This window comes from Mus pahari, chromosome 3, assembly GCF_900095145.1.
Source record: "Mus pahari chromosome 3, PAHARI_EIJ_v1.1, whole genome shotgun sequence".
Lineage (NCBI taxonomy): Eukaryota > Metazoa > Chordata > Mammalia > Rodentia > Muridae > Mus > Mus pahari.
The window spans coordinates 28,696,454-28,718,496 of NC_034592.1; the positions used below are offsets into that span (position 1 = coordinate 28,696,454).

Genomic DNA, 22,043 nt, shown 5'->3' on the forward strand with positions numbered 1-22,043 from the left:
AGAAGAGAAGAGAAGAGAAGAGAAGAGAAGAGAAGAGAAGAGAAGAGAAGAGAAGAGAAGAGAAGAGAAGAGAAGAGAAGAGAAGAGAAGAGAAGAGGAGAGGAGAAGATGAAAGGAGAGAGGAGAGAAGTAAAGAGAAAGGGAAGGGAGAGAGAAGAGAGAAGTGAGAGGAACATAGGAGTGAGAGTAAGAGAATAAGAGTAAGAGAGCTTGGTGGGTCTGAACAGCCCCTTTTTATGGTCTTCACTGTTGCTAGGTAACTGGGGAGGAGTTTAGTCTGAAGGTCAGAACCTTGGGCCATTGCTTACATGACCACTGACCATGCTTCTCTTGTGGGGGCTGTAGGAGGAGGTACCTTAGGCAGGGGCAGGAGTTCCAGGAGCATGAAGGAACGCCTACCATGTCATGAGGTGAATTATGACCATCAGGGTTCAGACCTCAGCTCGACTGGAGACCAGCCTGCAATTCCCCACACTCACATTAGCCTCCCTTCTCACCCTTGTGATTATCTTGTCACCAAAGATGCTATCATTCTTAAGATGACTAAAATTCAAACCAGTTGACAAATTCATTTAAAATGAAATAGTGTGGATTTCAGTTAGGCTTCAAATCATTATTTTCAGAAAAGTCTAAAATTCAAATGTCTCTGTACTCTAAGAAACTAGCTCCTGCTAGGAAGTTGAGCAAGATTACTAAAAAGGCATCCATTGTCATGTTGTGCTTCCTGTTCATTAAGGGAAACTTGACCTTATGTTGGGTGCCAGCATTTTACTAGTTGTGTGCATGCAGAGATCTCCAGAATCGACAACAAAGCAAAGAGGACTCTTTTGTTCCGTAGTCAATGCAAAGGAATTTTCGATTGTGCCAAACCCTAGTGAGCAAAAATAACACTTAAGGAGAGTTCTTTTTTTTTTTTTTTTTTTTTTTTTTTTTTAATTCAAGCCCACTTTTAAAGATCATCTTGTAATGTGCTGTAGATTGTTAAACATATTTAAAACATGGATAAGAAAACTTCCTTATGAACAGCTACAGGTAGGTCTCTCATACATGGAATGGAAGGATCTTGCATTTCTTTTCTGAGATCCTAAGCATAGAATGACAAACTACTTCTTGCATTTTCAGCTGACATTTCTAATTACCTAGTCCTTAGTGAGCTCTATAGTGTGTGCTATTAGAAATGGTAAGATAAACAGAAAACACGATCTTCAACTTTGTCTCAAATACTGTCTGCATTAGAAAATAAAAAGCATTAGTACAGCACTCAGAAAAGAAAGAGAAAATGAGCCGTCCTTTAAATTAAATGGTAAAATGGTTCTGGATGCTGTGCTTTGCCTTTGTAACTTATGCTAGAAGAGATCACCCAAGGGCGACTGTGAACTTGATGTATAGCCCTTGGAGACAATGTTAAAAGGCTTTGTCTGGACCTTAACAACTAAAAACAAACAGAAAGTCATGCATGCTATATCTGTATCAGACTTATAAAGCCTTTTTATGGCTTTTATAGACAGTCTCAGAGAAAATGGAGTAACATAAATGAGTTCTAACACGTTAAGTGACTATCAGGCAATATTCTTGCAACATCTGTGTATCCTCAAATGTTTTAACCACTTGTAGCTTAAAGCTAGTTGGAGTTTGAAAGAACAACTAACAGATGCAACTATACCCACAGCCTCCCTTAAGAGTCTGTGGGCTAAAGAGCTGGGGTTTTTCTGATTTAAATCCCTCTAAGTCTGTTATGTATGTGAGACCTCCCTCATGTTATTACCAAATTGAATTCCTATTTTTCCTGACAAAAAATTAATTTAATAATTAAGACAAAATTTGAATATACAAATCCTACTATTGAGTATACATATTCTTCTGAAATCTGGTTCTGTTTCTGAGATTAATTGCCTAATTAACAATCAAAATACATTCTTTTTCATATTATTTATGAGGATGTAACATTTATCTATGTGCAAAATAATTTCATATCAAGAAAAGCCAAGTGAAAGCATCCAACAGACAAAATATAGCCTTTTTCACTTCTAAATAATAACTGCTGTTGTTCCTGTACAAAGAGACTGAGAAAAATGTAGAAATTGAAGCATAAAATAAAATATCAGTGGAAGAGTGGGGAAGCAAGAAAAATAGCAAGGAAAATGCCACATAGGTCTGTTTCTGGACCACCCACAGTTGTTGAAAAGTGGAATTAATCCCATTGGATAAAAACTGTAGACAACAGGCATTCAACACACTTCAGAACTATCTCCGTTAAATGAGAACAGATACAGAATTGTGTACACTGTTTCCCATTCACCATGAGAAAGGAGGAAATTTAGGATTAATTTCCTGTTACACCTTGCCAATCACTGGGCATCAAAGGACCTATACCCATGGACAAAAGTCTAATGGGAAAGAAACGTGGTTTCTGAAAGTTGGATATTTGACCAGTATCCAACAACTTGGTAGAGTATCTGTTCAAAAATAACAGTGAAAATGGGTTAAATTTATTTTCTTATGCTGGATATTAGTTATTTAATATTTACTACATACATGTCAAATCTTTATGTAGTATTTTAGATATTCTATATTTTGTATAGATTTTATTATTTTATGATTTATTTAAAAACTCTGCTTCTCTTTTAAGAACCACATGAATTTTTCACTTAAATCTCAATGAAATATATGATTTAACTTAATTTAAAAACTTCATAATTCATTAAAAGATTAAATGTAATTCTTAATCATTTTTCTAATCATTTGCTTGAAAGATAACTCAGTTTATATTAGTTTTTTAACATGGTGGAAGGGATATTTTGTTATTCATTCATGCCATCCTCATATGTACTTTAGTCACTGGACATGGGTGGTCACAAATGTTAGTGACAAAAAATTAAGAAGAGGGTATTCTTTACTATTTCCCTATACTTTACTTCTACTTTTAAAACTGTAGATTCTTGGAGGGGGCAAATTAAAGGAAGAAAGATAACGTTTTTCCCCAAAGGGCTGTAAGTCATAATAGGAAATACTGAGTTTTTAATATCTTGGTGTTACGCTGGCAAAATTTGTTGACCTATTTAATGTATGGAAAAAGAATAAAGTATGCTGGCTTGGCTATCATGATGAATTGAAAAAGGACGAGTTGCAGTATGGCTTTTTAGCTACTAGAGACCATGGAAAGGGTGTTGTCCAGATTCATGGATATAAAATTCAAATATATTCAAATATAATTTGAGAGTCATCTATACAGTTTACTTAAAGCCTCAAAGGTATCTACCATATCAAAAGTTAAAAGCAGAAAAAGGAGCTTGAAGGAGAAATTAATCTACCTCCTTCTTAGGTTTTCAGGTCAAAAATTTGAGAGAATATCCAAGAATGTGTGTAGTTCCAGGCAAAGAAGACGATAGAACCAGGGATGAGTGGAGTTCCTGAAACTAAAAGAAGAAAATACTTCAAGAAGTAGTAGGACTGTTAATGAAAATGTATATGGTTTCTAGGAGGTAGTGGTGGAAAAATGGCTTATTATGTTTGCAAACATTAAGCTCATTTTCACCTTGATGAACAAGGTTTAGTGGAAGAAGCATCATGATTATTGTGGTTTGTCAGAGAATTGAGTGAGAATTGTGTGGAGTGTAAACAAGTCGTGTGGGTTTTTCTGTAAAGGGAGATGAGGAAAGTAGATGCTGAGGGAAGTGGACTTGAATTACACCGTTTTTTTTGGAGGGTGGTGGTGGTAGGAGAAAGTGAAGCATGCTCGTCACCAATAGATATGATAGCCAGAGATAGAAATGATTGTATCACAGACCCCTCCCCCCTAGTTGCCTTTCTCCCTCTCCCCGAAAGGAGACCAAGCCTCTCTACTACATACTTCCTCTCTCCTTCCCTCCATCATCCCTTTCTATCTGAAATGTTGAGAGCATGCTATGGTGCTGCCTCAGAGTTCCTCTGTGTTGCATGCTGAAAGATTAGTTTATGGTCTTGCTTATTGACTGGCTCTGTGTCCCTTGACAATAGATCAAAGTCAGGCCAGACAATATGTACGGACTTTGCCCAACTGCCCCTTCCAACCCACATGAAAAAAATAAATAAAATAAAAACTGAGTCAGAAATCTGTTTTTTTCTTCCATATTTTGAAGAGAAGGGTCTCTCTATTCCATCCTTTCCATTTTCTGAGTATATTGTGTTGTTGGCAGACAGTTAAGTAGAAAAATATATCTAAGTAGGGAGCTGGAGTGATATCTTAAAGATTAAAGGTGCATATTTGACTTGCTTGTACAAGTATAAAATTTGTTCATAGCAACCACTTCAGTTCATACTAGTCACTAACACCTAACTTCAGTACTAGGGAGTCAGACAATGTCTATATTCATAGGTATACACACACACACACACACACACACACACACACACACACACACACACAAAATACACACACAGGAATAATAAATAAGTAAATAAATATTTTATATAAAGTAAAAATGGAACTCTGTTCATAACTGTACTGCTTAGTTTGTATTGTCAACTTGACACAGTCTAGAGTCATTCGTAGAGAGCCTCAATGGAGAAAATACCCCAGTGGGAGCAAGCCAGTAAGCAGCACTATTCCATGGGTTCTTTGTCAGTTTCTGCAGACAATTTTCTGCCCAGTATGAGTTCCTGTCTTACTTGCCCTTAGGAATAGATTATTACCTGTAATTATAAGATGAAATAAATGTTTCTTCCCATGTTACTTATGGTTACGGAGTTTTATTACAGCAACATTAGCTCTTAGACAATAACCTTCATATAATATGCCTATACCTCACAGATACCTTTTAATAATGTTCCTATGTTACACATATGAAAAAGACCACTGTGTTTCATACAAGTCTTCATAAGAAAACTTGATTCACTTAGGCTGTGGTTAGTGAGCTAGTTTGACAGGCTATCATGAACTATTGTTCTGATACCTACTTTGCCTGGCAGCATAAAATAATTGTGATACATTTAGGACCTGTGCAGTTAAAGATCCAGCACACAGGAAGGACAGAAAGAACTAGTTAAAGTTGGTTGACAATGACCACTTTTCAATGAAAGGACTCGGCTCCTAAAATATATCATCTTCACTTATCAAGCTATATTTCACTAGTTATTTTATAAAATCAAGAAATGTGCACATTATCAAAACCCTGAAATTGCTAGTATTACAACTAATATACAATGGGACATCAATGAGATAACTAAAAGATGCCATTTTAATTCATATCTCTTGACTTTTTGCTCTTATACTGAATTCTGCTCAGAGTTAATCTTTTAACAGAGCAAAACATTGTCTATAATATTTTTCAATTAGATAATTTTGCTTTCATGAAAATTTAAAGACAAATTTAAAAACCCTGATAAAAATTAACAATTAAAATAATTTTCAATTTTCAAATTAAAACCTGGAGGTTTGCTACTCGGTCAGAGGCCTATCACTTCCTTTACTAGCTATTAAGACGACTTGAACAAATATCTGAGAAATGGTTTTTTTCAAAGAAGGAAATCAAAAGAAGTGGAACAAGAAAAGAGAGACAGGGTGTTACCTGAACTCTCATTAAGCACAGACAGGAAACTTGAGAATTGTTAGGTAGCAGTGTTTCATTCATACTGTCCACTTCCTGCACACAAGTTCAAATCAATACAGCTTACAACTGACAATGAGAATTTTCCATCAGTGTCCCAGAGGTGTTTCAGTAATAGGTAAAGGAGACTTCTGACAAGTTTGGTTCCCTAGAATCTACATGACAGAAAAAAAAAAAACAGCTCCAAATAAAACTATAAACTTGTCCTGTGAATTCTGTGTTACATGAATATGTAAACACACACAACTAAACACATATTAAACATAATGGAAAATTAAAAGAATTCTTTCATAAGAGTATGGATTGTAAACTGCTTTTCATCTAAAAAACTATGGATGATAGAATGGATACTTATTTCCTCATGATTAATTATTTCATGTAACAAGCTATTGATGCTGTGAAACTTTTTAATTTATTAAATTAAAGAAGAGAAATCTATTTTGTGAAGAACGTTAGGATTGCCAGTAAGTTAACAAATTCAATGAACTGCAAGCATCTTGTATGGGAAAGTCCTTGCCATTAATCCTCTTAATGCCAAATAGGTAAATATGAAAGCCTTTGATAATGATAAATACTCAATATATAGCAAATGGTCAATAAGTTATATGTGTCTAGGTTTATCATTCTTATGAAGCAGTATTTTTAAAATATTTCTGCGATCAGTGTTTTATTATATTTGACTGATTTCCGCAATTGGGAGTTTGAAGCAGAATTAGATATTTGAGGTAACTCTGGAGTATACAATGAAAACTCGTATCCCTAAGCTAATCATGTTTTTAACTGTTTCTTCCAGCCCTCTTTGTTTTATTTTAGTTTTTAAAATCTATTTCGAACATTAAATAGAAAAGAAGTAGAAAAAAGTCTCTTATGAATTCCTCTATGAAAGGAAATTGTGACAAATTCTTGATTAGTCAGAAACCATTTCTTCTCCAAGGGAGAATACACATTGTACTGTGGCTTCATAGAATGAATTGGGTAGTGTTAATTCTATTTCTATTTTATAGATTAGTTTGAAGAATATTGGTATTATGTCTTCTTTGAAGCTCTGAGAGAATTCTGCACTAAACCCATCGAGTCCTGAACTTTTTTTTGGGGGGAGGGGGACTCTTAATGACTTCTATTTCTTTAGGGGTTGTGGGATGCTTAGATGGTTTATCTGATACTGATTTAACTTTGGTATTTGGTATCTGTCTAGAAAATTGTCCATTTCATCCAGATTTTCCAGTTTTGTTGAGTATAGGCTTTTGTAGTAGGATCTGATGAATTTTTGAATTTACTCAGTTTCTGTTATATCTCTCTTTTCATTTCTGATTTTGCTAATTTGGATACTATCTCTGTACCCTTTGGTTAGTCTGGTTAAGGGTTTATCTATCTTGTTGATTTTCTCAAAGAACCAGCTCCTAGTTTTGCTGATTCTTTGTATAATTCTACTGTTTCTTTGGTTGATTTCAGCCCTGAGTTTGATTATTCCCTGACATCTACTCCTCTTGGGTGAATTTACTTCTTTTTGTCCTAGAGCTTTCAGGTGTGCTGTAAAGCTGCTAGTGTATGCTTTCTCCAGTTTCGTTTCGGAGGCACTCGGAGCTGAAGTGTTCTCTTAGCACTGCTTTCATTGTGTCCCACGAGATTGGATATGTTGTGCCTTCATTTTCACTAAATTCTAAAAAGTCTTAAATTTCTTTCTTTATTTCTTCCTTGACCAAGTTATCAAGTAGGATATTGTTCAGTTTCCAAGTGTATGGTCAATTTTGGAGAAGGTATCATGAGGTGCTGAGAAGAAGGTGAATTCTTTTAGGATGAAATAATCTATAGATATCCATTAAATCCATTTGGTCCAATACTTCTGTTAGTTTTCAATGTGTCTCTGTTTAGTTTGTGTTTGCATGATCTGTCCATTGATGAGAGTAGGGTGTTGAAGTCGCCCACTATTAATGTGTGAGGTGCGATGAGTGCTTTGAGCTGTAGTAGACTTTCTTATGTGAATGTCGCTGCCCTTGATTTTGGAGCATTGATGTTCAGAATTGAGAGTCCTTCTTGGTAGATATTTTCTTTGATGAGTATGAAGTGTCCTTTCTTATCCTTTTTGATAACCTTTGGTTGAAAGTTGATTTTATTCGATATTAGAATGGCTACTCCAGTTTATTTCTTGGGACCATTTGCTTGGAAAATTGTTTTCCAGTTCTTTACTCTGAGATAGTGTCTGTCTTTGACACTGAAGTGTGTTTCCTGTATGCAGCCAAATGCTGGGTCCTGTTTATGTATCCAGTCTGTTATTTTATGTCTTTTTACTGAGGAATTGAGTCCATTAATGTTAAGAGAGATTAAGGAATAGTGATTGTTGCTTCCTATTATTTTTGATGTTGTTTTCATGTTTCTGTGGCTATCTTCTTTTGGATTTGTTGAAAAAAGATTACTTTCTTGCTTTTTCTAGGGTGTAATTTCCCTCTTTGTGCTGGCATTTTCCATCTATTATTCTTTATAGGGCAGGATTTGTGGAAAGATAATGTGTAAATTTGCTTTTTCGCAGAATGTCTTTGTTTTTCCATCTATAGTAATTGAGAGTTTTGTTGGGTATAGTAGCCTGGGCTAGCATTTTTGTTCTCTTAGGGTCTGTATATCATCTGCCCAGAATCTTCTAGCTTCATAGTCTCCGGTGAGAAGTCTGGTGGAGGTAATTCTGATGGGTCTGCTTTTATATGTTACTTGACCTTTTTCCCTTATGGCTTTTAATATTCTTTCTTTGTTTTATGCATTTGGTGTTTTGACTACTATGTGATGGGAGGAATTTTTTTCTGGTCCAATCTATCTGGAATTCTGTAGGCCTCTTGTATGTTTATGTGCATCTCTCTCTTTATGTTAGGGAAGTTTTTTTCTATATTTTTGTTGAAGACATTTACTTGCCCTTTAAGCTGGGAATCTTCAGTCTCTTCTCTAGCTGTTATCCTTAGGTTTGATTTTCTCATTCTGCTCTCAGTTTCCTGGGTGTTTTGTTTTAGGAGCTTTTTCCACTTTGCATTTTCTTTGACTGTTGTGTCAATGTTTTCTTTGGTATCTTCTGCACCTGAGATTCTCTCTTCTGTCTCTTGTATTCTATTGGTGATGCTTACATTGATGACTCCTGAACCCTTTCCTACATGTTCTATCTCCAGGGTTGTCTCCCTTTTTAATTTCTTTATTGCTTTTATTTTCATTTTTAGATCCTGGATAGTTTTGTTCAATTCCTTCACCTGTTTGGTTGTATATTCCTTTAATTCTTTAAGGTAAATTTTTCTTTCCTCTTTAAGGGCTTCTACCTGTTTACCAGTGTTCTCCAGGATTTCTTTAAGGGAGTTATTTGTGTCCTTCTAAAAGTCCTCTTTCATCATCATGAAATGTGATCTTAAATCAGAGTCTTGCTTTTCTGGTGTCCTGGAGTATCCAGGACTCATTGTGGTGGGAAAACTTGGTTCTATTGAACGAAGTAGCCTTGATTTCTGTTGCTTATGTTCTTGACCTTGCCTCTTGCCATTTGTTTATCTCTGGTGTTAGCTGTCTTGCTGTCTCTGACTGTGGCTTTTACCTCCTGGAAGCCTGTATGTCAGTACTCCTGGAAGACCAGTTCTCTCTAACTGTGGCACAGTGTCAACTCCAGGGTGCACACAGAACCCAGAAGGATCGTTTCCCTGGCTTTTCCTTGGTTCCTGTGTCCTGATGGCTCTGCCCGGGTCCCTCTTGGGCCAGGAATTTGAGCTGAAACGGGGGTTTTACCTGTGCTTACAGGTATGTTGGCACTCCTGGGAGACCAGCTCTCTCCCAAAGGTATTTAGGTATGGAGCACTGTGGCACAGAATCAACTCTGGGTGGCCTGTCAAAGATACAACTCTGGGTGCAGACAGAAATTGGAAAGGTCCTGTCCCCAACTGTTCCTTGGTTCCTATGTCCTGATGGCTCTGGGAAGGTCCCTCAGAGCATAAGTGGTGGTCTTACCTGTGCTCACAGGCTTGTCAGTACTCCTGGGAGACCTGCTCTCTCTAGGAGGTATTTGCATATGAAGTGCTGTGGAACAGGATCATCTCAGGGCACAGATGGAAACCAGGGGGGGATCAAAAGATTTTTTTTTTTAATTAAAAAAATAAAAGCCAGAACAAGATTCTAGAAGACAGTGACCAGTTTTTTCCAGGCAGAGGGAGCAAAGCATGTCTGAAATGAGCACAAGGGTAGTCTTGGTGGGCAGGGCTCCCCTAAGCTAATCTTAATAATGAAATATATAAAATTGCAGAAAAAATTCAAAAACAGCAAAAAGAAAAATGATTATAGGATTATATACAGAATATGTGATTATACTTAGAAACATCCTTTAAGAACAAATTTGCATCTTTGAAAACATCTAATAGCTCTTAGGACAAAGCTTAACCCATTTTATATTGGTTGGACATTAAAGTGTTAGTTCCCAATGGGCAGAATGAACATGTTAAATCCATCTCAGTCCTTCCAGTTTTTGATTTCCTTGTGTCCTTGTTACAATTGCAGTGAGCACCTGGTTTCTCTAACAACAGGGGCTGTACCTAGTGACCCCACAGTAGCCATGAAGCACTAGGATGGTTAAGCTTTTCATAAGCACTGAGACAGGTGAAAAGGTCTAGCAAAGAAGTTCTTTCCACTTCCAGGAGTAGATCCACTGCTTTTATCCATGAAATACTCAAACTGTTCAAATTGAAAAAAAAAAATTGTCTTATGACCCAAGCAGTTCAAATGTAAGCTACTTTCTACTGGGTACTAAGAAAACTAAATAGGGAACTAAATTCCATTCATATTTATCCAACTTACAGTAAAGTCATTCCTAAGACTGTTTGTAAAATGATAGTTGTTTCAGCAACTGTCATAATTTCATACTTTACAACTGAATAAAATCCATACCTGGGTTTGTTTTTTGTTTGTTTAGTTTTTTTTTTGAATAAACATGGTATGCACACCTTCCTGTAGCATTTGACTTAAAATCCTTTGGAACTGATTTATCTGGGTTCTAATTTTTCTTTTTTGAAGAAAGGCCATATTGATTTGCTCAGTGGTGCTAAAGCTCCATCTCTTCTCACATTCTCCTCAAAACTTGCTCTCCTTGTCACTTCCATCCTAGCCATTCTGATGAAGATAAGGTGGGATTTCAAAACCCTTTTAATTTCGGCACCTACAGCTTGGAATGTTAAACACTTTTTCAAATATTTACTGTGAATTTCTATTTCGTTTGAGACTAGTCTATTCAATTTGTTGGTCTATTTATTGACTGTGTTATTTGTCTTTTTACTATCTAATCTCAGAGCTCCTTTTAGAGTCCTAGATATTAACCTCTCTTGATGTGAGTTGGCAAAGATTTCTCTCATGGAGAGCTGTCTCTTCACTCTGGTCATTATTTCCTGTGCTATGCAGAAGCTTTTTAACTCAATGCAATTACATGTTTAAGTCCTTGGTGTTATTTAAGTGAAATAAATCAGTCTCAGAAATAAAAAAAAAAATGCCCATCCTCTTTGATATGCAGAATCTATTGCTTATTACATAGATGCATAGATTCATAGAGATAGATAGATGCATGCATGCATACATACATACATGCATACATACATACATTTTACATGAACATGATTTTGTGTGTGTGTGTGTATGTGTGTGTGTGTGTGTTATGTGTGAACACTAAAATGAAAAGAAATATGGCACAGAAAGAAAATGGAATAAAAAAACAGAATATATGAGGCACAAAAGCTGAGAAGAATACTGTTTAGAAGAGAAAAGGGACGTGTTAGATAAAACAAGAGAGAGCAGTGGGGGAGTATGAAGAGTAAAAATGTATGATGCTATGTTTTATACATTAGTAGAGAAATAGTGTAAGTTCTTACCAAGAGATTATGAATAATCTTGCCACAGGGTCTTGGCCCTGTTACCTGTGTCAAGTCCCATCTTCTGGAGTAAGATGTAAATCTTACCTGAGTGTGGTATGGCAATCCTATGACATTTATGTACCTTTGACACAACTGGGCACATCTTGCCAAAGAAATCATTATTGTAGTTCATATGGTGCACAAGTAGATAAGATTGATGATAATGCTTTTCCTCTCCCAGTGTGTATAGCACTTTCCAACACTAGGAAATCTAGCCAATGGAGACACAGCTACCAAATTAGCAGCAGTTTGTTTTCTCCAAGTTCTATGACTTAGGTATGTGTTGTTTTCAACAATGGGATCGCACTTTCACATTTAGAAGGAAAGAAAGATAAGAAAGATGGTCTATGCCACTTCACTGACCAGTCGTTTCCATAAATTGAACACATTCCTGACTCCGAGCCTTTTATCAGTGTGTCTGAGGTATCTTGAAGGAGCTTACTGCCCTGTTGCATGGTAACTCTGTTTTAATTATTTCTCTCTCTCTCTCTCTCTCTCTCTCTCTCTCTCTCTCTCTCTCTCTCTCTCTCTCTCTCTCTCTCTCTCTCTCTCTCTCTCTCTCTTTCACTATATATAATCTAGAGATTCTAGATTTTATATATATATATAATCTAGAATCTCTATATATGCTATATGGGGACCTTATACAATAATAGTTTCTATATGACTTTTCCAAAAAGTCATTAGTGTTAATTACAGCTTTCAACATCATCGAAAAAGCTGGTTTTGAAGCAGATAGGGACTATAGCAGAACTATAGTCCCTTTAGTCTCAAACTTCAGAGATTAGAGACCATGGATTGCCCATCACTAAACAAACAATGCTATAACACCCTGTGGTGGTTTGTGTAAGAAGATCACCCAGAAGCTCATATATTTGAATAAGTGGCCCATAGTTGGTAGAACCATTTTGGGAAATATATCATATATGGCCTTTTTGGAGAAAATATGTCACTTGGAGTGAGTTTTGCAGTTTTAAAAACCTATACCATTCCAAGTTAGCTCTCTCTCTTTCTTCCTTGTGCTTGTGGACCAGATGTAAGCCCTCGGCTACTTCTCCAGGTCCATGCCTGCCTGCCTGATGCCGTGTTTCCCTCCACAACGGTTATACACTTTAAGTGTCTGCCAACATGAGCCTTAAATTAAGTACTTTCTTTTATATATTGCCTTGGTGTGGGACAAAAAAAGGGGTCCTGAGTCCGGCCCAGGGCTCAGGCCCCTGGGCAAGGCAGACAGAGGCAGTTTGACTGTGCACACCCAACAGCACCACTAGACAGGAGTCGGGCTGTGGAAAGCTGCAAGTCGCCGCTGCGGAGGTAAGGAAGGCACCCTCTGGAGACCCCACAGACTTGCGAAAGTCAGGCTCAAACTCTCGGGAACCACAGACACCGCTGGGTCCCATGGAATAGCTGGTTCTGGGGCTCTGGGCCGCTCGGAGGCCAGGGTTGTCAGGCTCTCACTCTTGGACACTACAGATGCTGCTGATATTCTGGAAGAATTGCGAACAGAGTGGGGATCTTCAGGCGGACTCTAGCCTAGTGACTAAAGGGAAAAGGGCAAGGAGGAGAGAGCTCTGGCAGGTTACCGTGAGGACAAGAGTTTTGGGCTTGCTCAGGTAACTTGCTTAGCAGGAAGCTTGAGTTGGTGACAGTCCTGGCTGGAGCACAGGGAGGCCTCCTCCGGGTCCAGGCAGCAGGCAGGCATGGCACCTGAGAGCTTATATCTTGAACCACAAGCATAAAGTGGAGAGAGCAAACTGGAAATGGGACAATTCTCTCAACTCCCAAATAATCAAATAAAACTAAAGTGGGTAGTTATTAACTTTTTCCAAGGTTCACATATAAAAAAATATTGATTTTAATTCTAAACTTAGCAGAATTGATTTATGGCCTGTCAATCTAAAAGTACTTTAAGGTTAGCTGATGTTTCACGTTATAGTGATATGTTAATTCCTATTTTTCTCAAATTGGTTTGGATTTTTCTGCGGTTTTGCAATAGACTGCTATCTATCTGTGCTTTTGTACATATCTGTAGCAGTCATAGACAAAAGGGAAGGCTTGTAGAGTGAAGATTTCCCTGCTTTCTATTACCCTGGTTAAGAAAGACTGAATATATAAGACAACGAGTGATTCAGTGATGTGCATTCTGGCTTCTGATATTGCAAGAGGCCCATGAAAACTTGAAAATATGATGCTATCAAAATTCATTATCTATGAAATAGAGTACATTGTTTTTTAAATATGAGCACAAACTCTGAATGTTAATTCTATTATAATCCATTATTTTGATATTAAGATGATTTTCACCCTGTTTATTTTATGACAGAGAGAGCTATAGGTCATGCTATTTTAATCATTTCATTTATTTTATTGAAACATTTTGTTTTCACTGTTTATTTGGTTTTTAAAGTATAAATAAAGAGAAAGATTATTGAATCTGACATTTTCCTGTAGAAAAAAAATCTTTATTTTAAAATAAAATTCTTGAAATTATTTTTAATCCTGTTACTTTAGAATCTACAATGAAATAAATGTCAGCACTGGATGGCATTTGAAGAACAGAATTCATCCATTTTATGAACTAATGTAACTTATTTTTCAAAAATATTTTACTGTCTATAAATCTGTAAGTTATATGACTTGAAAATTCAAACCAAAGGGGGATTTCATAAAATCATTTAAAGAGTAGAATTTCCAATGAAAACATTAAGAAATATTTTTGTTTACAGTGATCTTTTAAAATGATGGCCATAAGTGTTAGTGAGAGAATGATTAACAGCCCTGTTATACAACTTTATAGGATGCCTGTGAGTATAGTTGGTCTCATTAGCTTTTCTCTCTGTGGCTTCAACAGAATTTAGCCTGGGCTCATGTCACTGATTCACTCATTAGCTTAGGATATCAGCACACATACACATGGCAGGCCATAACACACTTGCATTTTGTTCTTTGTTCTCTTCTCTGCCCTCCCTTCTTCTCTCTTTCCATTCTCTCTTCCTATTTTTCCACTGCTCCTTCTCTGTCTTTCTTACTCTAAAATTCAACCGCAATTCTTTTCAAAAGTATAATTTTTCCTTAAGAATATGCCCCATCTTTATCCTTGCACATCTTATAGGCAGGACAAATTGTAGGTCTACGGTTTTGTGACTGGGTTGGTGTCTCAGTCTTTCCATTGGAAGTCCTTTCTGGTTACAGGAAGTGGCTGTTTCTGATTTGCATATCTACCATTACTAGGAGTCTTAGCTAAGGTAACCTTCAGAGATTCCTGGGAGCTTCTATTGTATGTTTCTAGCTCTTCCCAGAGATGCCCCCCAGCACCTACTGCAGTTCTCTCTGCCTCCATCCTCCCTGACTTGATCCTGCCTGATCCTCTCCTACACCCTCCCCAACCCAGTTCCCTTCTTCCATCCACCACCCCAACCCTATCCACTCTATTCCCCTTTCTCAGTGAGATTCAAGAACCTCCTCTTGGACCCTCCTTGCTACTTACTTAGGTTCTTGTGTCGTTGTATTGTAGCATGGTTATCCTGTACCTTGTGGATATTGTTTACATTTAAATGAGTACATAGCATGTTTGTCACATCAGGATGATATTTTCTACATCAATACATTTGCCTGCAAATTTCATGGTGTCATTGCTTTTAATAACCATGTAATGTTCTGTTGTGTAAATGTACTACAATGTTTATCCATTCTTCAGTTGAGGGACATCTAGGTTGTTTCTAGCTTCTGGCTATTACAAATAAAGCTCCTATGAAAATAGTTGAGCAAGTAACCTTGTGGTATAATGAGATATCTTTTGGATATATGCCAAAGAGTGGTATATCTGGATGTTAAAGTAGAACTATACCCAATTATCTGAGAAACCACAAAATTCAATCCAAAGTGGTTATATAAGTTTGCACTCTCACCATAAAGATGGAAAAGAAATTGAGAAAGTGACCAAGCAATAACTGACCCAACTTAAGGCTCATGCTGTGAAAGACAGTCTACCTCTGCACTATTACTAATAGTCAGCTATACTTGCAGACTGGCACCAAGTATAACGGTCATCTAATAAGCTTCATCCAGCAAATTATGAACAAAGATACAGAGTTCCACAGCAAACACTAGGAGGTGGACAATCCTATGGAAAAGGGGGAGAAAGGATTGAAGGAGCCAGAGAGAGGTCAAGTACACCACAAGAAAACCTACAGAATTAATTAACCTAGGCTCATAGAGACTCACAGAGACTGAAACACCAGAGAACATGCATAGGATGTACTTAGGCCCTAGGCACATATATAACAGTTGTGCAGCTGGGTTTTCATGTAGTGCTGCTAACAGCAGAAACAGGGGCTGTCTCTGACTGGTTTCTGACTTTAATTCCCTTTCCCATAACTTGGGTGCCTTGCCTAGAAGATATGCCTTGTCCTACTACAACTTCATATGCTAAGGGGGATTAATACCCATGGGAGGCCTCCTTTTTTTCTGAGAAGAAAGGCAGGATGTGAGGTTGGGTGAGAGGGGAAGTGAAAGGACAAGACTGGGTGGAGTAGAGGGAGAGGAAGCTACAATTGGGATGTAAACTAATTTTTCAAATTTATGAGTTTGAAAAAAAAGATCGTGCCTTTTACTACTGGTCTTTTCTGTCTGCTGTTAGCTTTCATTGTTAAATTATTCAATTTCTCAAAGTAAACTATGGAAGAAAGGTTAGAGAATCTGAAAGATTTGCCTTTTAAAGAAAAAAGTCTCATTTTATAAATGTAATTTGAATCAAATGATCTAGATGAACAGAACAGAATAGAGGAGTGGTAAAACATCCGTTTTTTCACAACTCAAAAATGCTTCAGGTCCACTATTCAGTTTTGGTCAAATCTTTACTCGAATGGATATTTTTATTAGGTTCTGCTGACCATACATCCATACTAGTAGCATCAAGAGAAAGGCTTGCAACCAAGTGCAAACACTAGTGGTTCCACTTAGCTTCTGTAGTGAGGACAGATGAGGTCATCAGCAGGCATGTTTCTGCCAAATCTAGTGAGAACTTTTCTTCATATTTTTCAAACTCATCATAATTTTTGTTTTCACTTTATTTTCCTGAACTATTTCAGAGAATAATAATATTTAAAATTTGTTTTTTTTATAGAACAAAATTATTTATCTTGAAATGTTAGTTTGTTTCCTTAAATTTCTCGAGAAACTTGAATTAAAAAAATATTTAGAAAATATCCAATAATTAAAGCATTAAGTCTTTGATGTCTTATGAGGCTAATACATGGCAAACAACCAGTTAATGTCAATTTTAGAAGGGCTTATTTGTAACACAGTCAGAGCAAGTTTTCTTTAGAAGAACTATGCAATCAAACTTCTATATCTTGGACCTCCCATGAAATAGGCCTTTACAACCTGAACTTGATGCATAGATTTAATATTAAACAATGTACTCTTCCATGCCATTGACCTAGAATTATGTGTGTATGTGTGTGTGTGCATTTTGTATGTGTGTGTGTGTGTGTGTGTGTATGTGCATTTTGTATGTGTGTGTGTGTGTGTGTGTGTGTGTGTGTGATATGCTAGTTAAATAAAGCAGCATTTGCTGAAAGTAGCAGCACTGAAAGTAATAATTTGACAACAAATGTCTTACAAACAACATGTTAATGTTAGAAACAGAGAGACAGAGAAAGAGACAGAAACAGAAAGAGAGAGAGAGAAGAGGAGAATAGTGCAATTAATATATCTTGGTCTCAGTATTAGCATTTTCTTAGGTGAGCTGGTAACATGAGAAGTTATAAAAACTATAAAGAGAGCCACAGACTCCATGAAGATATTGATATGGCAGGCAGTGATACTTTCAAAGGTCTTGATACTTTCACTGTCCTGGTTGATCAATTTGACCATGAACTGTATGGTATAGTTTTATTTATTAGGTCTTCTCTTAGCTTCAGGGTTCTGCTATAGATGAGAGTTGATTTATTCTGTAGGTTTTTCTTTTCACCTAATTGTAAAAATTTTAAATATGAATAGCCAAATAAAATCTCATACTTGGATTTTTCATACTAGTTTCATAAAATAAAGTGTGTGACTCATTTCCAAAGCATCACGCACTGGGTTTCAATTTCTCCTTCCACTATCCAGTTTTGACATATTCTCATTCAACATTTTGGATTGTTGTAGAGGTAATTTACATATAGCAGTTATGTTTGCCCCTTTTAGTAGGATTTTAAGGTTATGGATTTTTCAATGAAGATATAATATATATCTCATATTATTTAATATATTACATCTCTATTACTGAGTGACAAACTAATGATTGAAACGATGGACTTGGATTTCCCTAACCTCAGCTTACCCACTTGTGAAGGAAAGTGAGGTAACAGGACTTACCTCTCAAGATTCTAATGTTGAACAAGCCCAATTGGCATAAGACAGTACCTACTTCACAGTAACAATCAGTAGTGAACACTGCAATAGAGTGTTTATCACTGAGCAATAGCTCACAGAGCAGGAGTGAGGACAAATCTTTTGTTTTTGGAGTTCACTTGTCTCTCTCTGTGTGGCTGATCTTTCAGTGTATAGAAAGACTAAAGAACCTCTTCATATTCCCTGAATTTTATATCTTCAGTTAGTGTCTGATTTCAATCAGCTAAGATGTTTACATGTCTATTGACTTGGAGACCTTCTCACTTTTATTTTTCTAAAGTTCGGACATCCTGGCATCTTTCCAGATTCCTAATTGGTTGTGCTTCCATTATAAATTAAAAAAAAAAAAAAAATGGTTTTAAGAGAACTAAGTCAACCTTACCAATAGCAAAGGAGAAGAAAACACAGTGTTTAGTTATGGTTTCAATAACAGTAAGCCAAATTTAATTGAATTATTTTAAACTTATTTGGACAAGCCATTGGCCAATGATTCTTAAAAATGACTTGTTAGAGAATAGTGTAAGGAAAAAAATTAAAGTAATTGAAATGACTTTATTGCAATTAACACATGTCTTATCTGCTCTTTTTATTATTGTTCATAGCTACCATTCTACTAGTATTCATGCATAAGTATTAAGCAATACAACAAATAGCAAGGCTATCTGAAGAACAACTACATGCCTTTCCTCATCCCTCATAAGGAAAGCTGGTGAAGTTGAGTTCTCTGAGAGTAAGAGGACCAATGTCTGATCTTTTTCTTCCTGTCCAAACAAAAAACTGGCCTGACCTATAGTGGCTTTGAAATTAATCTTTCTCTGTACTCTTTTTTGAAAATTCATAAACCTCATTCATTATTTATGCTTCATTTTGTTTCCCTATTCAGCAATGAATTTAAATTTTTCAGTCTCATCTTGATAACCTTGATAAAATTCCAAGACTTTTTTTTTTTTTCTTGAAAAATACGTATTGTCTTATTTTTTTTTTTCCTGGAAACAAAACATTTCCTTTCATGGGAACAGAAGCTGGGGCTATAATGCTTCTCTTAAAAATTTAGCTTCCCATGTGCCTACAAAAAACCAGGAAGCCAAGGAAAGACAACTGTTAATTCCTGCTGGATACTTAAAACAGTTCTATTATCATATAAATATCATTACTTTGATTTGTTTAAAAAGCAGACTATATTTGCTACAAAGAAGGAACATTTGAGAAAGCGATCTTTCAGAATTCATCTGAGTTATTGCACAATCGTGAACCAGAGGTTTTCCTTCATCACTTTAACATTATATTATTCTTTATTAAACCAACAAATGTTTTTATTGATTTACCCTATTTTTAAGTGAGCACAATCTTTTCTTTAAATAGGGACTTTGAAAAACAATGACTGCATCCTACTCTTCTTTGTGACATTTACCATATGTATGCTGCATAAGCAAAAGTCAAAGGCTCCATTTAAACCGTGTGCGGCATAGATAGATCTCTGAATGTGCCTGGTGTTAATGCTTCAAACTACCAGAATAAATGATATTTTTAGTTATATTTATTGTGATCCAGGTTTTTTGTAATTTTGTTATATGAAAATTTTATGTCCATTTCAGTTAGCTAAATTATTTGTTTGACAATTCCATATATGTAAAATTTTGTGCCCGTTCAAGAACTCCCAAAAGACCACCAAGAAGCCAATTCCAATGCAATCACACTAGTCCTTTTATTCAAGCTAGAGTTTGGGCTCCCTGCTGATCCTGACCCAGCAGGACTGGAAGGAGAAACCTGGAGCCCAGCTTCAAGCAAGCATTTATATAGAGAGGTAAGCAAACAAGCAAGGGGTTCTAGCCTGACACATTTATGATTGGTGTGACTATTAGAGGATATTCTTGCCCTTTAAAACTGGGAGTCAAGCTATACACTTAACTCCAGCTTGTCTCCAGATTGATGGTTGTTAGGAAGTGATGTGCCAAGGGCAGGCTTGTTAGAGAGCAACCTGTAAATTAGTGATGTGTTTTCAGGGAGTAACCTGGAAACTAGTGCTAGATGCTGGCTTGTTGGTTGAGTTCAACTTTAGGTCAGGTTCTCTAAAAAGGAGTCTGAACCTAAGACTGGATTCTCATAGAAAATGAATTATACTCATCTGCACACACACTGGTCACACTTTCGTACACTTAGTCATGAAACATCGTGGTATGTACCAAAACTGTCCACTCACATACTCCTGCCTTTTCCACTAAAAACTTTATCTTTTCATGAAGTCTTGCTCCCACCTTCATGTCCTTTCTTATATATGACTGACAAAATTTAATTCAGGTTGATTATTGACAGGAGTGAGATGTTTTTTAGAAAAACATGGGCAACTCTCCCGTACCTAATTATCTATTTTTGAGAAATAAATTCTAAAACAAACATTTTTAACTATGTATAAGTTCCTTTTGATTTCAGAATGCTACAATGGGAAAACTTTATATTTTATATTAGTATTTATTTTAATATTTTTATTTGAAAGAACAAAGTAATGGTATTTTTTATAACATTTGTATGTGTTTGTAACTTGTTCTGGTGTGGTAACAATTCTACTTATCAGTCTATCATTAGATAAACAAATTTCATTTTCAACCTATGGCAAGCTTACACTGTAGACCTGGTAAATCACATATTTTCAGTACATGATAGAAAAGCACAGTGCTTTCCTTTGTAGATACTTGGAAAGTGACAAACATTCATTTTATTTAAATATTAAAATATCAGTGACCACTGCATTTTACTGACTATCATTAGCAAGGTAACATGGATATTTAAGTCAGCAAGGAAAAGGAATTGGAATTTGCTGTCCTGTATGGTGTCCGCACCAGTAAATAGCTTTCTTTCAGGTACATATGCCTAGAGAAGTAGATGTGTCCTTATCTCATACAAAACTTACAATTCTAAAAATAGAATACAAAGCAATCAAGAATACCAAAGCAAATTTATTAGAGTCTGTAGAGTGAGGTACATAGTAGACATTTATTAACAAAGTTATTTTAAGCATCCAGATAAAAATGAAGACTGACTGATGAGGGTCAGTTTCAAGCACCTAAGTGACTTATTGTTTAGCTCTCAGTCTTCTGAGCAACACATTTATTACCCCACATGATGTCTGATGTTTATCTGTAAAGGAGTCAGAAATAATTATTAGATACCAGGGTATTAAAAGAATGATATTGTATGCATCTGTAAAAATTCTAAAATAGATATATATATTTTTTTTTCATTGAAAGAATGATACAATCACAAGTTCTGGGATGGGCAAATTTTAACATGGGAGAACTCTGAAAGAAGATGAAAACAGTAATTCTATCTATATAATAGCAGTCAACCTAGGTCTCTGAAGTCTCTACATCAGCCTCTCTTGTTGAGATGACATGGTGCCAATATACGACAATCAGAAAGTTTCAACAAAACCAAAGGCAGCGGAAAGGAGGTATGAGAGACAGAGAAGAAAAAAGTTAAAGCTAGAATAATCCTTCATTTCACGTTTTATTTTGAATAAGTGAAAAATAGAAAATATGTTTTGATCAAACAACATAATAAAACCTGGTTTATATGAAAAATGAACTAAACAGTGAAGAAATGATAGAAACGCAGATAATTGGAAGACATCAAAGGCCTGTGTGGCCCAGGAAAGTAAAGCCTTCCTTTCTATCACAAAACACCGACGTTACAGAGGAGCAGCAACAGAAAGCTGTTGGTACTGTGTGAAAGGAGAGTCACCCTGACAGGAAGTTGAGATGACATCCAGACAGCAGCCTAATAATAACAGTCACAGGACAAGCCCTAAAAACCAGAATAGATAGACAGAGAGTACTGAAGACCAGCCTCAGTCAAGTGATTTTGGGTTCTAGAGGACGGGAGGATTGGATCAGCACAAAAACCTGGAGTCTCAGGCAATGATGCAGGTACAAGCTGACAGGTGACTTATTGTTCTGAACTTGTGTTCAGTGATAACTCTCTCTCTCTCTCTCTCTCTCTCTCTCTCTCTCTCTCTCTCTCCCTCCCCCCCCCTCTTCTCCTCTGAGCTCCTCTCAATCTATTATTGGTNAGCTGACAGGTGACTTATTGTTCTGAACTTGTGTCCTCTTCTCTCTCTCTCTCTCTCTCTCTCTCTCTCTCTCTCTCTCTCTCT

At 36.3% G+C, this 22,043-nt stretch overlaps 1 protein-coding gene across 4 annotated transcripts in view; it reads right to left on the bottom strand.

The window, feature by feature from the left end:
• The window catches only part of Lrp1b (LDL receptor related protein 1B), a 1,962,444-nt gene that overhangs the window by 902,496 nt on the left and 1,037,905 nt on the right, over window positions 1-22,043 (bottom strand). The gene's annotated exons all lie outside the window — the stretch shown is intronic.